This window comes from Hippopotamus amphibius, chromosome 9 (assembly GCF_030028045.1).
Source record: "Hippopotamus amphibius kiboko isolate mHipAmp2 chromosome 9, mHipAmp2.hap2, whole genome shotgun sequence".
NCBI classification, from domain to species: Eukaryota; Metazoa; Chordata; class Mammalia; order Artiodactyla; family Hippopotamidae; genus Hippopotamus; species Hippopotamus amphibius.
Window position 1 is genome coordinate 83,815,696 of NC_080194.1, and position 12,834 is coordinate 83,828,529.

The following is a 12,834-nucleotide window of genomic DNA, read 5'->3' on the forward strand; positions in this document are numbered from 1 at the left end:
TCATCCCCTCACTTTCCGTCTGTATGTGTCCCTGGGTCTGAAGTGGGTCTCTTGGAGACAGCATATATATGGGTCTTGTTTTTATATCCATTCAGCCAGTCTGTGTCTTTTGGTTGGGGCATTTAGTCCATTTACATTCAAGGTAATTATCGATATGTATGCTCCTATTAATATTTTCTTAATTGTTTTGTTTTTGTTTTTGTAGGTCCTTTTTTTCCCTTATGTTTCCTGTTTAGAGAAGTTCCTTTAGCATTTGTTGTAGGGCTGGTGTGGTGGTGCTGAATTCTCTTAGCTGTTGCTTGTCTGTAAAGCTTTTGATTTCTCTGTTGAATCTGAATGAGATCCTTGCTGGGTAGAGTATTCTTGGTTGTAGGTTCTTCCCTGTCATCACTTGAAATATATCATGCCACTTCTTTCTGGTGTGCAGAGTTTCTGCTGAGAAATCAGCTGTTAACCTGATGGGAGTTCCCTTGTATGTTATTTGTCGTTTTTCCCTTGTTGCTTTTAATAACTTTTCTCTGTCTTTAATTTTTGTCAGTTTGACTACTATATGTCTTGGCATGTTTCTCCTTGGGTTTATCCTACCTGGGACTCTCTGCACTTCCTGGACTTGGGTAGCTATTTCCTTTCCCATGTTAGGGAAGTTTTCAACTATAATCTCTTCCAATATTTTCTTGGGTCCTTTCTCTCTCTCTTCTCCTTCTGGGACCCCTATAATGCAAATGTTGGTGCGTTTAATGTTGTCCCAGAGGTCTCTTAGGCTGTCTTCAGTTCTTTTCATTCTTGTTTCTTTATTCTTTTCTGCATCAGTGATTATCACCATTCTGTCTTCCAGGTCACTTATTCACCCTTCTGCCTCAGTTAGTCTGCTGTTTGTTCCTTCTAGTGTATTTTTCATTTCAGTTATTGTGTTGCATATCTCTGTTTGCTCTTTAATTCTTCTAGGTCCTTGGTAAACTTTTCTTGCAACTTTTCGATCTTTGCATCCAGTCTTTTTTCAAAGTCCTGAATCATCTTCACCATCATTATTCTGAATTCTTTTTCTGGAAATGTGCCTGTCTCCTCTTCATTTAGCTGTTTTTCTGGGGTTTTATCCTGTCCCTTCATCTGGTACAAAGTCCTCTGCTTTTTCATTTTCTCTGTCTTTCTGTGGCTGTGGTTTTCAGTTCCACAAGATGAAATACTGCTGATACTGCTTGATACTGCTGTCTGCCCTCTTGTGAAGCAAGCTATCTAGGAGGCTGGTGGGTGCTTCCTGATGGGAGGGACTGATGGTGGGTAGGGCTGGGTGGGCAGAGCTCAGTGAAACTTTAATCTGCTTGCCTGCCAACAAGTGGGGCTGTGTTCCGACCTTGCTGGTTGTTTGGTCTGAGGCTACCCAGCACTGGAGCTTCCAGGCTCTTTGGTGGGGCTAATGGTGCACTCTGGGGGGGCTCGCATCAATGAACACTCCCCAGAACCTCTGCTGCCAGTGCCATCTCCTCGGTGAGCCACAGCTGCCCCCCACCTCTGCAGGCAACCTTCCAACACCAGCAGGTAGGTCTGGTTCAGTCTCCTATGGGGTCACTGCTCCTTCAACCAGGTCCTGGTAAGCACACTTTTTTGTGTGCTCTCCAAGAGTGGAGTCTCCATTTCTCCCAGTCCTGTGGAGGTCCTGTAATCAAATCCCACTGGCTAGGCTTCCTAGGTGGCGCAGTGGTTAAGAATCCACCTGCCAATGCAGGGGACACGGATTCGATCCCTGCTCCAGGAAGATCCCACATGCTGCGGATCAGCTAAGCCCATGTGCCACAACTATTGAGCCCATGTGCTGCAACTATTGAAGCCCAGGTGCCTAGAGCCCGTGCTCCACAACAAGAGAAGCCACAGCAATGAGGAGCCAGCGCACCACAACGAAGAGTAGCCCCACTCACCACAACTAAAGAAAGCCCGCACACAGCAGAAAAAGACCCAACATGGCCAATAAAATAAATAATTAATTAATTTAAAAAAATCCCACTGGCTTTCAATGTCTGATTCTCTGGGGATTCCTCCTCCCGTTGCTGCACCCCCAGGTTAGTAAGCCTGACGTGGGGCTCAGAACACTCACCTTAGTGGGTGGACTTCTGTGGTATAACTGTTCTCCAGCTTGTGAGTCACCCACCCAGCATTTATGGGGTTTGATTTTAACGCAATTGCACCCCCTACCGTTTCATTGCAGCTTCTCCTTTGTCTCTGGATGTGGGATGTTTTGATGAGTTCCAGTATCTTTCTGTCAATGATTGTTCAGCATTTAGTTGTAATTCCGGTGCTCTTGCAGGAGGGAGTGAGCACACGTCCTCCTACTCCGCCATCTTGATTCTCTTCATCATTCGGCTATATGCACATTGACTGAGGCATAAAGTAAATCTCAATAAATTTTGGAGCATTGTTATTATACAGACTCCATTCTCTGATCACAAATTAAATTAGAAGGTAACAGTGAAAAGTTATATAAAATTCCATTCATTTGTGTATTTAAAAAAAAACACTTCTTAGGAACTTCCTAGGTGGTGCAGTGGTTAAGAATCTGCCTGCTAATGCAGGGAACACTGATTTGATCCCTGCTTCAGGAAGATTCTGCATGCCAAGGAGCAGCTAAGCCTGTGCACCATAACTACGGCGCCTAAGCTCTAGAGCCCAGGGCTCTAGAGCCAGAGCCGCAACTTCTGAAGCCCACAAGCCACAACTACTTAAGCCCGTGTGCCTAGAGCCCTTGCTCTGCAACAAGAGAAGCCACCACAATAAGGTGCAATGAACAGTAGCCCCGCTCGCCACAACTTGAGAAAGCCCATATGCAGCAATGAAGATTCAACACAGCCAATAAATAAATAAATACATTTATTACCAAAAAAAAAAAAAACCACACTTCTTAATAACTCATGTGTTAAAGAAGAAATTATGGTAGAAATTTTAAAACTGAAATCTACATCAACGTTTAAAACTCCCAGAAGGGACCTCCCTGGTGGTCCAGTGGTTAAGACTCTGCACTTCCACTGCAGGGGGCACAGATTTGATCCCTGGCCGGGAAACTAAGATCACACATGCTGAATTGCATGGCAAAAACAAACAAACAAACAAACAAACAAAAAACTCCTGGAAGATAACAGAACACCTAGATAATCTTGGGTACAGCAATGTTTTTAAGATACAACACCAGAGGCAAATCCATGGAAGAAATAATTGTAAGCTGGAATTCATTAAAATGAAAAACTCCTATTTTCTGCAAGATAATATCAACAGAATGAGAAGATAAGCCACAGACTGGAAGAAAATATTTGCAAAACACATATCTGATAAAGTGCAGTTATCCAAAAATATACAAAGAACCCTTAAAATTTAACAATAAGAAAACAGACAACCTGATTAAAAAATGGACAAAAGACATGAACAGGCACCTCACCAAAGAAGGTGTACAGATAGCTAGTAAGCACATGAAAAGATGCTCCACACCATATGTCATCAGGGAAATGCAATTTAAAACCACGAGATACTACTACACAACTATTAGAGTGGTCAAGATCCAAAACACTGACAACACCAAATGCTGATAAGGATGTAGAGTAACAAGAATTCTGATTTATTGCTGGTGGGAATACAAAATGATACACCCACTGTGAAAAAAATGTATGGCAGCTTCTAACAAAAGCAAATACTCTTACCGTAAGATGCAGCAATCACACTCCTCAGTATTTACCCAAATGAGTTGAAAACTTATGTCCACCCCAAAACCTGCACATAGATGCTTACTGCAGCTTTATTCATAACTACTAAAGCCTGTAAGCAACCAAGATGTCCTCCAGTTGGTGACGAGATAAATTGTGGTACTATTCATCCCAGAAATGCAAATCGCCTCGTGTCAATTAAAATGACTGTCAGCAAAAAAAAGAAGACATAACAAATGCTGCTGAGGGTGTGGAGGAAAGGGAACCCCAGGGCACTGTTGGTGCGAATGTGAATAGGCACAGCCACTATGAAAATAAGTATGGAGATTCTTCAAAAAATTAAAAATAGGATTATCATCTGATCTAGCAATCCTACTTCTGGGTATATAGCCAAAGGAACTGAAATCTAGATCTCTAGAGATATCTGCACTCCCTTGCTCATTGTAGTATTCCTTACAATTGCCAAGTTATGCCAGCAACCCAAGTTTCCATATTCATTCATCAATGGATAAATGGGTAAATAAAATGTGGTATAGGACTTCCCTGGTGATCCAATGGTTAAGACTCCACCCTTCCAATGAAGGGGGCACGGGTTCAATGCCTGGTCAGGGAAATAAGATCCCACATGCCACATGGCACAGCTGAAAGAAAGAAAGAAAGAAAGAAAGAAAGAAAGAAAGAAAGAAAGAAAGAAAGAAAGAAAGCAAGCAAGCATGAAAGAAAGAAAAATGGTATATATACACACTGGAATATCGTCCAGCTAAAAAAGAAGAAAATTCTGCTGTTTGTGACAACTTGGATGGACCTTGAAGGCATTACACTAAGTGAAATACATCAGACATAAAAAAATAAATAGTGTATGATATTCCTTATACATGGAATTTTTAGAAGACAAACTCAGAGAAACAGTAGAATGGTACTTACCCGAGGCTGAGGAGTAGGAGATATTGGTCAAAGGGTACAAACTTCCAGGTGTAAGATCAACTAGTTTGGGGATCCAATATACAACATGGTGATTCCAGCTAATAACTCTGTATTGTATATTTGAATGTTACCAAAAGAGTAGATCTGAAATGCCCTCATCACAAAAAAGAAACAGAGGATCACTAAAGCTATAGTGGTAATCGTTTTGTAATTTATAAGTATCAAATCAACATATTGTACACTTGACTTTTACAATGTTATGTGTCAAGTATATCTCAATAAAGCTGGGAAAAATAAAATTAAACTGTGTTACATCCAGAAAATGGAATATTAGTCAGTGCTAAAAAGAAATGGGCTATCAAGCCATAAAATAGACAGGGAAGAAACTTAAATGCATATTACTAAGTGAAAGACCCCACACTGAAAAGGTTATGTACCGCGTAATTCCAATATCTAACATTCTGGAAAATGTAAAACTATGGAGATTTTTTTTTTAATCAATGGTTGCCAGGCATGCAGGGAGGGGAAAGATGAATAGGCAGAGAACAGAGGATTTTTAGGGCAGTGAAAACAGTCTGTATGATACTATAGCAATGGATACATGTCATTACATACTTGTCTAAACTCATTGAATGTACAACACCAAAAGTGAGCTCCAAAGTAAACTATGAACTTGGATGATTATGACATTTCAATGTAAGTTCATCGATTGCAACAAATGTACCACTCTGGTGGGGGATGATGATAATGGGGGAGGCTGTGCACATATGGGAACAGGGGGTATATAGGGAATCTCCGTACCGTACTCTAAATTTTACTGTGAACCTAAAACTGCTCTAAAAATTCTTTTAATATAAACCATAATAAAATACTATATATCAAAACAAAATGCAACAAAAATGTCACTAAGGGGAAAGTTTATGGCTTTAAATGCTTATATTAAAAAAGCACAAAGGCTGCAAATTAAAGAGGAAAGCATCCAACTTAAAGCACTGGAAAAGAAACAACCAAACAAAGCCAAAGAAAGTTGAAATTATGAAATAATAGAAAGATCAGTATAAATTAGTGAAATAGAGAAAGAAAAATATAGTACAGAGGATTAACTAAACCAAAAGTTTTTTCTCTGAAAAGATTATTTTAAAAGTAAATCTCGGGCTTCCCTGGTGGCACAGTTGTTGAGAATTCACCTGCCAATGCAGAGGACACAGGTTTGATCCCTGGTCCAGGAAGATCCCGCATACTGCGGAGCAAACTACTGAGCCTGCGCTCTAGAACCCGCACCCCACAGCGAATGAGCCCTCGCACCACAACTACTGACACCTGTGCCTAGAGCCCGTGCTCCACGACAAGAGAAGTCACCTCACTGAGAAGCCCTTGCACCGCAACAAAGAGTAGCCCACGCTCACTGCAACTAGAGAAGCCCACACGCAGCAACAAAGACCCAATGCAGCCAATAAATAAATAAATAAATTTATTTTAAAAAATAAAAAATAATCTCTAGTGAGCTTGATCAAAGAAAAAGATATGAATAAAAGAGAGAAAATTACTGATTCAGTATAGATGAAAAAGATAACAAAAGGAAAATATGAACCAAATTAATTTGAAAACTTAGGAAAAATGCCTAGAAAAATTTATCTTACCAAAACATTAAAAAAAGAAGGTGGCCGTCCCACTGTCTTTACAGCGTCCCTTCTCTCTAATAAACTCTATCTTCCTTACAAAAAAAAAAAAGAATTAGAAAGCCTGAATAATTTGTAACCTTTAAAGAACATGAATCAGAAAGAAATTAAATTCCTCCTATGAAGAAAACATCGGCTCAAATGCTTTTGTAAGCAAGTCCTACTCAATGTTCAAGGAACAGATAATTTCTCTTCTAAACAAACTCTTCCAGAAAATAGAGTGAATACTCTTGAACCAGTGAAACCCTGATAACAAAATGAGACAAGGAAAGTATGAGGGAAAAAAATTATGAGTCAATCTCATGAACATATAAGCAAAATGTCCTAAACAAAATGTGGGCAAAGGAATCTAGGAATGTGTAAAAAGGGATATATATCATGGCCAAACTATATTTAGCCAGGAATACAAGAATAATTTAAAATTAGAATGTTCGTAAATGTTATTCACCACATTAACAGATTAAAGGACACAAGGTATCTCAGTAGATACCAGGAAAACATTTGTAGAATTTAATAACTATGATAAAAGCTTTAACAAACTATCAATAAAATAAAACTCTTAAAACCTGGTATATAATATCTACAAAAACCAACAGCAGACCTCATTCTTAATAGTGAAACATTAGACATGTTAATTTTAAAATTAAAAGGTAAACAGATACCCACAATCACTCCTTGTGTTCAACATTGTACTGGCAAAACAAGAAAAAGAAACAAAAACATACAAAGATGGGAAATTAAAAAACCAAAAATTCATTTATATTTAGGTTATATAATTTTCTATACATTGGGGTGGGTTGAATTGGGAGATTGGGATTGCCATATATACATTACTGTTAAGAAAAAATATCAAATTGTACACTTTAAATATGTGCAGTTTGTTGTATGTCAATTATATCTCAATAAAATTCTTTAAAAAAATTTCTATATAGAAAATTCAAAGGACTCTACAAACTATTAGACATAATATCATGAGGTCTTATTTCTTTATTGCTCTATAACAAGCCACCGCAAAAGCGAATGACTGAAAAGAATAATCCTTTTATTCTATCACAATTCTTTGTGTCAGTGGGTTGGGCCAAACCCAGCTAGGCAATTCATTCTCTGGTGCTACATGAGGTCATTTATGTGACTATATCATCTGGTATCTTGAACTGCAGCTGGACGCGCAAGATGTCCTCACTCACATGTCTGGTTAATGATACTGTTGGCTAGTAGATTTAGGAATCAGCTAGAATAGCTCATTTCTACTCTGTGTGGATAAATTGAGCTTCTTCACATGGTAGTCTCAGAGCAATGTTCCAAGAGCAGAAGCTACAAGCCCTCTTGAGGCTTAGACTTGAAAGTTCCAGGGACTTCCCTGGTGATGCTGTGGTTAAGACTCTGTGCTCCCAATGCAGGGGGCCTAGTCAGGAAACTAGATCCCACATGCATGCTGCAAATAAGAGTTCGCATGCTGCAACTAAGGAGCCAGCGAGCCACAACTATGGAGCACGCCTGCTGCAACTAAGACCTGGTGCAACCAAATATGGGAGGAACAAGTAGCATTGCAAAGGGACACCCTACAGGATAGTAGGGATTACTGCATCTTTCTTTGCTAATAATCTCAACAGGAGGTCTAACAATTTGGATAGGAATTCATTGAACAAAATATGTGTAATATTTATATAGAGCAAATTATAAAACTTTATTGAAAGATGTTAAAGAAGAGTCAAATAAAGGAAGAGGTGTACAAGTTCATGAATAGGAAGACTTAATGTTATAAAATGTCAGTTCTTTCTATATCTTCAATCAATTCTACAAAGTTTTCAAGGACATGACAAGGTGAAGGCACGAGAATAGCCAAGACACTTCTCAAAAATAAGAGGGGAGAAATCACCCTATCCGATGGCAAAACATTATACAGCTCTAGTAATTGAGATAGTGTGGTGTTCCTGCAGGATTAGACAAATAGGCCAATGAAACAAGCTATACACATATGGGAATTTGATGTGTGATCAAGGAATAATTGCAGGTCACTGGGGCCAAGCAATAAGTAGTGCTGGGATAATTGGTTACTATCTGAAAAAAAAAGTGTATCCCTACCTCAAGCCATATGAAATAATTAATTAGTGATAGATCAAAGACTTAAATGTGAAATCTGTATAGTTTGGAAGAAAATTTGAGGGGATATTTCCTTACTTCAGTGCAGAGAAGATTTTCTTCAAAAATAGAAAAAAGCACTAAACATAAAAATAAATATGAATAAATATAGCTACAGCAAAATTAAGGACGTCTATTACACCATAAAGAAAAAGAAAATATGAGGCCAAACTTTTTTTCACAGCATCTCTAATTCACAGAGAATTGTCTTCCTGAATATATAAAACTCGTGAAAGTTATTAAGAAGACAAAGAAGCAATAGAAAATTGAGCTAGAGATAGAAATAAATACTTCCCAGAAGAAAACACACAAATGGTAAATGACACTTGAAAAGATACTCAGCTTCATTATTTAATCAGGCAAATGCAAATTAAGACAACAATAAAATATTATTTTGCATATTAGATTGTCAAAAATTAAGAAATCCATCAACGCTTCTGGAGATGTGGCTTAAGGACAGTGGGACAACCAACTGATTTGGAAAACCATTTGTTGTTAGCATCTGAAGTTAAATATTTGTATGCCCCAAGACCCAAAAATTCTACTGCTAGGTTTATTTATTCCCTAAAGAAAATCTTAGTTATACTAGGAGACATACAAAATAAAGGTACAGGGCAGCACTGTATGTAACAGAAGAAGAAAAAGAACCACTTGATATGCTACATAGTTAAGAAATTATCAAAGACATTCTTCTGCAAAGAATCATAGAATTGTCCCTGATTCCTGACAGCATCCAACTGAGCTCTAGTAACTGAGATAGTGTGGTGTTCCTGCCGTTTAGAGCATAGCTCCACTTCCTTAGAACCCTCCTCAATATTACCCAGTCAAAGCCCAAATCTTATAATAGGTTCTGACACCTTACTGAGGCACCCCATGGCGCGCACTTCCCTTACCTGCAAGGAGTAATAAACCCAGCATGTTAACAACAGTTATGTTCCTGGGGGTCTTTTCTTTGGCTGCAGTGCATTGGCTCGCAGAACAAAAAGTACCGTAGCTGATCTCTTTTCCTTCTTGGACATGTGAGCAGACAGTTAAATAATGATGCCAGCACCCTTCAAAATCTCCACTTGGTCCAATCTCTAATGTTTGGTCTAGTTGTGACCCATAGACACTGGCGTTGAGGAAGTCAAGAAACTGTGGCGTTGAGAGTATTAGACATGATTTCCACGTGGACCCTGAAATTGGCCCTGATGTTGATGGGACCGGGAATGAGGGGATAGAAACTGACCCAGTGAAGTGGCCTCAGGGCAACTTGCCCTTTGGCTAAGAGGGGATCATTCCTGTCTCCTCTCTTGTCTCAGTTTCCCTCCAGCTATTGGCATCTTGGGACAAGGAGGAGAATTTGGAGATAGGGAAGAAAGACTCAAGCAAAGAGGGAAATAAAACAAAACAAAAGCAAGAAGACAGAAAGGGCAGGAAAGAGAGTGCCCTGGGAGGTGGTGGGGGCCATGGCTCTGTTGGCCAGGGAGGGGCTATGCCCTTCCCAGAACACGCAAGGGCTAATTAACACACGCCTAGGGTTTTCACGGCACTTCCGTATCAACTATCAACAAACTTCACACAGACACTTCACAGATGAAGAAAGTGGGGCTTGGAAAAGTTATGTGACTTACCTGAGGTTCCTCTGCCAGGAAGAGGTGGAACTAAGATCACAACCTAAGTATAACGGACATCAAATCCCACCTGAATTAGTACTGTTTACCCCACCAGCTCGGCCAGCAGGAGTCCCTGGGTTGCATTTTCGGAAAACACAGTATAAGACGCCAGAGAAGCTGGGAGCCAGAGATAGAAAAAAATGTCCTCTGGAGAGAGTACCTAAAATATCTCTTCTCTCTCTTCCCTCTTACAAGCAATGAAGGAGTTACTCACAAAAACACAAAACTCTAAAACCAGGGGGTGAAGGAAGATACTATTTAAACCAGTCACAGGCCAGCACATCCCCAGGGTCCCAGAGCAGAGCTTCCTTGAAATAGCTGGAGGCAGCTCCATAGACTAACGTCATCCCCATGACTCACACAGTCGGCTCTTCCTTCGTGTGTGGAAATGAGACACTCAGGATGCCAATGGGACAGGTTGCTGGAAATGAGCACTGTGTCTCTGAGAGCCATCCAGACGCACCTCGCTGTTGGGAAGTCGCCTGGGCCATCACTCCATGGATCCCTGAGTGCCCTGGTTGCTTGAACTGAGTGAGAAGAAAGAGTCTTAATGTCCTAAGGAACAGCTCAGAGGGATGGGGCCCTCCAATCCCCATCACTTCTTAGCACTTGGGTCTTCAGGGTCTGGGAATGGAAAGAGGCTGTGCCCACTACATCTCCAGGGATGAGTCATGTGACTGTGGGGCAGAGCCCTTCCCCGGTTGCTGCAGTACAGCACTGCCACCTTTCCTCACTGAGTCACCGGCCCATTCCTACTCAGCCGAGGACAGGGCTAGTCATCAGTCTGAATTCCTTTGAGACTTGTCCTCTTTTCCCCAAGGGAAACTTACCCCTTCTTTCTGGATTGTAGAGATTTGAGTCAAATCAGGCTCCCATTAAATCATTAGCAGAGAACTTGGTTAGTCTCCCCAAGTCCAATGTATAAGCAGAAGAGGCTAAAGAGGACTGCTAACAGCAGCGTCCCTGGGGAGCAGGCAGTCATGGGGTCAGACAGGTGTGGGGAGCTCTGGACCTGGGAAATCCCAGATTGGCTGGATGTGCAGTAAATCTGTCTGTCCCACCACATCCTTCCTTGTTCATCCTTGCCTGACTTCAGTGTCCATGTGAATACCCCCTTCATCACTCTGGCCCCACAGGTCTTTGACCCCATAAATTCTACTCCGCTCTGCCTGGCACACATACACCCAGGCACACACCGTAGAGTTTGTCACTGCCCCTAGTTCCTCCACTTCTTCTCCTTTTTTTTTTTTAAGTTGTGGCACACAGGGTCCTTAGTTGCAGCTTGCAGGCTCCTTAGTTGTGGCATGCGAATTCTTAGTTGTGGCATGCATGTGGGATCTAGTTCCCTGACCACGGATTGAACCCGGGAGCACAGTCTTATCCACTGTGCCACCAGGGAATTCTCCTCCACTTCTAAAATACCAAACTCTATTCTCTGACCCCAATTCCTATTTTTCCATCTCTGTCACTCTGCTACTTTCACTCTGTCTATTCTTTACCCCTTGGAAATGCCCAGTTTGTAGAGACCACAGTGTTCTCTTACTCTATCTTAATCAGCCTTGGCCTGCACTTGAGGGCAAAGAGACGAAGGAGTGAAGGAGGCCTTGCTCTTGACAGGCTGTGAGGGCTGTGGCTGTGGCTGGCACCGAAGCCAGGTTGGGAAGGGGGAGGAAGGGAGGGAGTCCGCTGGGTTAGGGGCCCCACAAAAGAGCTGGCCAGGAACAATGGGGAACAAAAGCTGGACACTCTTCCGCGGAGCCCCCAGAGCCTGGCCTTAGCCTTCCGGGAACAGCTCCAGGAAATGTCTGAGATTCCAGATTTGGAAGGAAGAGACCTGTAAATAGGAGCTGGGCTTTGAGAGGGGAGAGCGGTGTCTCTCTAGGGAGGGGGTGGGGAGCAGTGGGTGAGCAGTGACTTCGCAGGCTTACAAGCGACAGGCCTACCTGCTACAGACACAAGGTTTCAGGGCTAGGAAAACTTTTTTTTTTTTTAATTTTTTGGCTGCACAGCACACGCGGCATGTGGGATCTTAGTTCCCCAACCAGGAATCAAAACTGTGTCCCCTTCCGTGGAAGTGTGGCATCCTAACCACTGGACCATCAGGGAAGTCCTGGAAAAACTCTTAAAAGTCCAACCATCTTTCCAGGGCCTGAAAAATATCCCTGCCAAGGATGCTCAAATTGTTTCAGTGATAGGATGTGCATAAAAATAAGTAAACCACAATACTGGCTAAGCTTTACTGGTCACTTACAATGCCTTAAGCACTGTACAAGGCGATGTTATGCTTTATGTCCACTCACTCTTACTCCAGCTCTCAAGGTAAGAACTATTATTATTATTATTATTATTATTATTCCCACTTTACAAATAAGAAAACTGACTTTCAGGGGTTAAATCACTTGCCCAAGGTCTCCCAGAAGTGTATCTCATCCGTCTCTGGGCTGACTAGCAGCACACAGTGGGCATCTCCCAGACTGTCCCAGAGCCTCTGATTTTCCCTGTCTTCTGACCTACCAGCCCCACCTCTCCCTGGGAAATGGACCAGTGCATAACAAGACACTCATGCTCCCCCCACTTCACTTCTGGGACCCGCTTTCCTCTACCCTCAGCTTCCGAATGCTGTACCCTTAGATTCCACCTCTGGGTTTCCATTCCACTCTAGCAGGGGGTCACTTGGAAGCAAAGGGATTGGGATTGGGATTGGGATTCAAGGGTTCGATAGAGGCTTGGGGTAAAGGATCAAAACTGTGG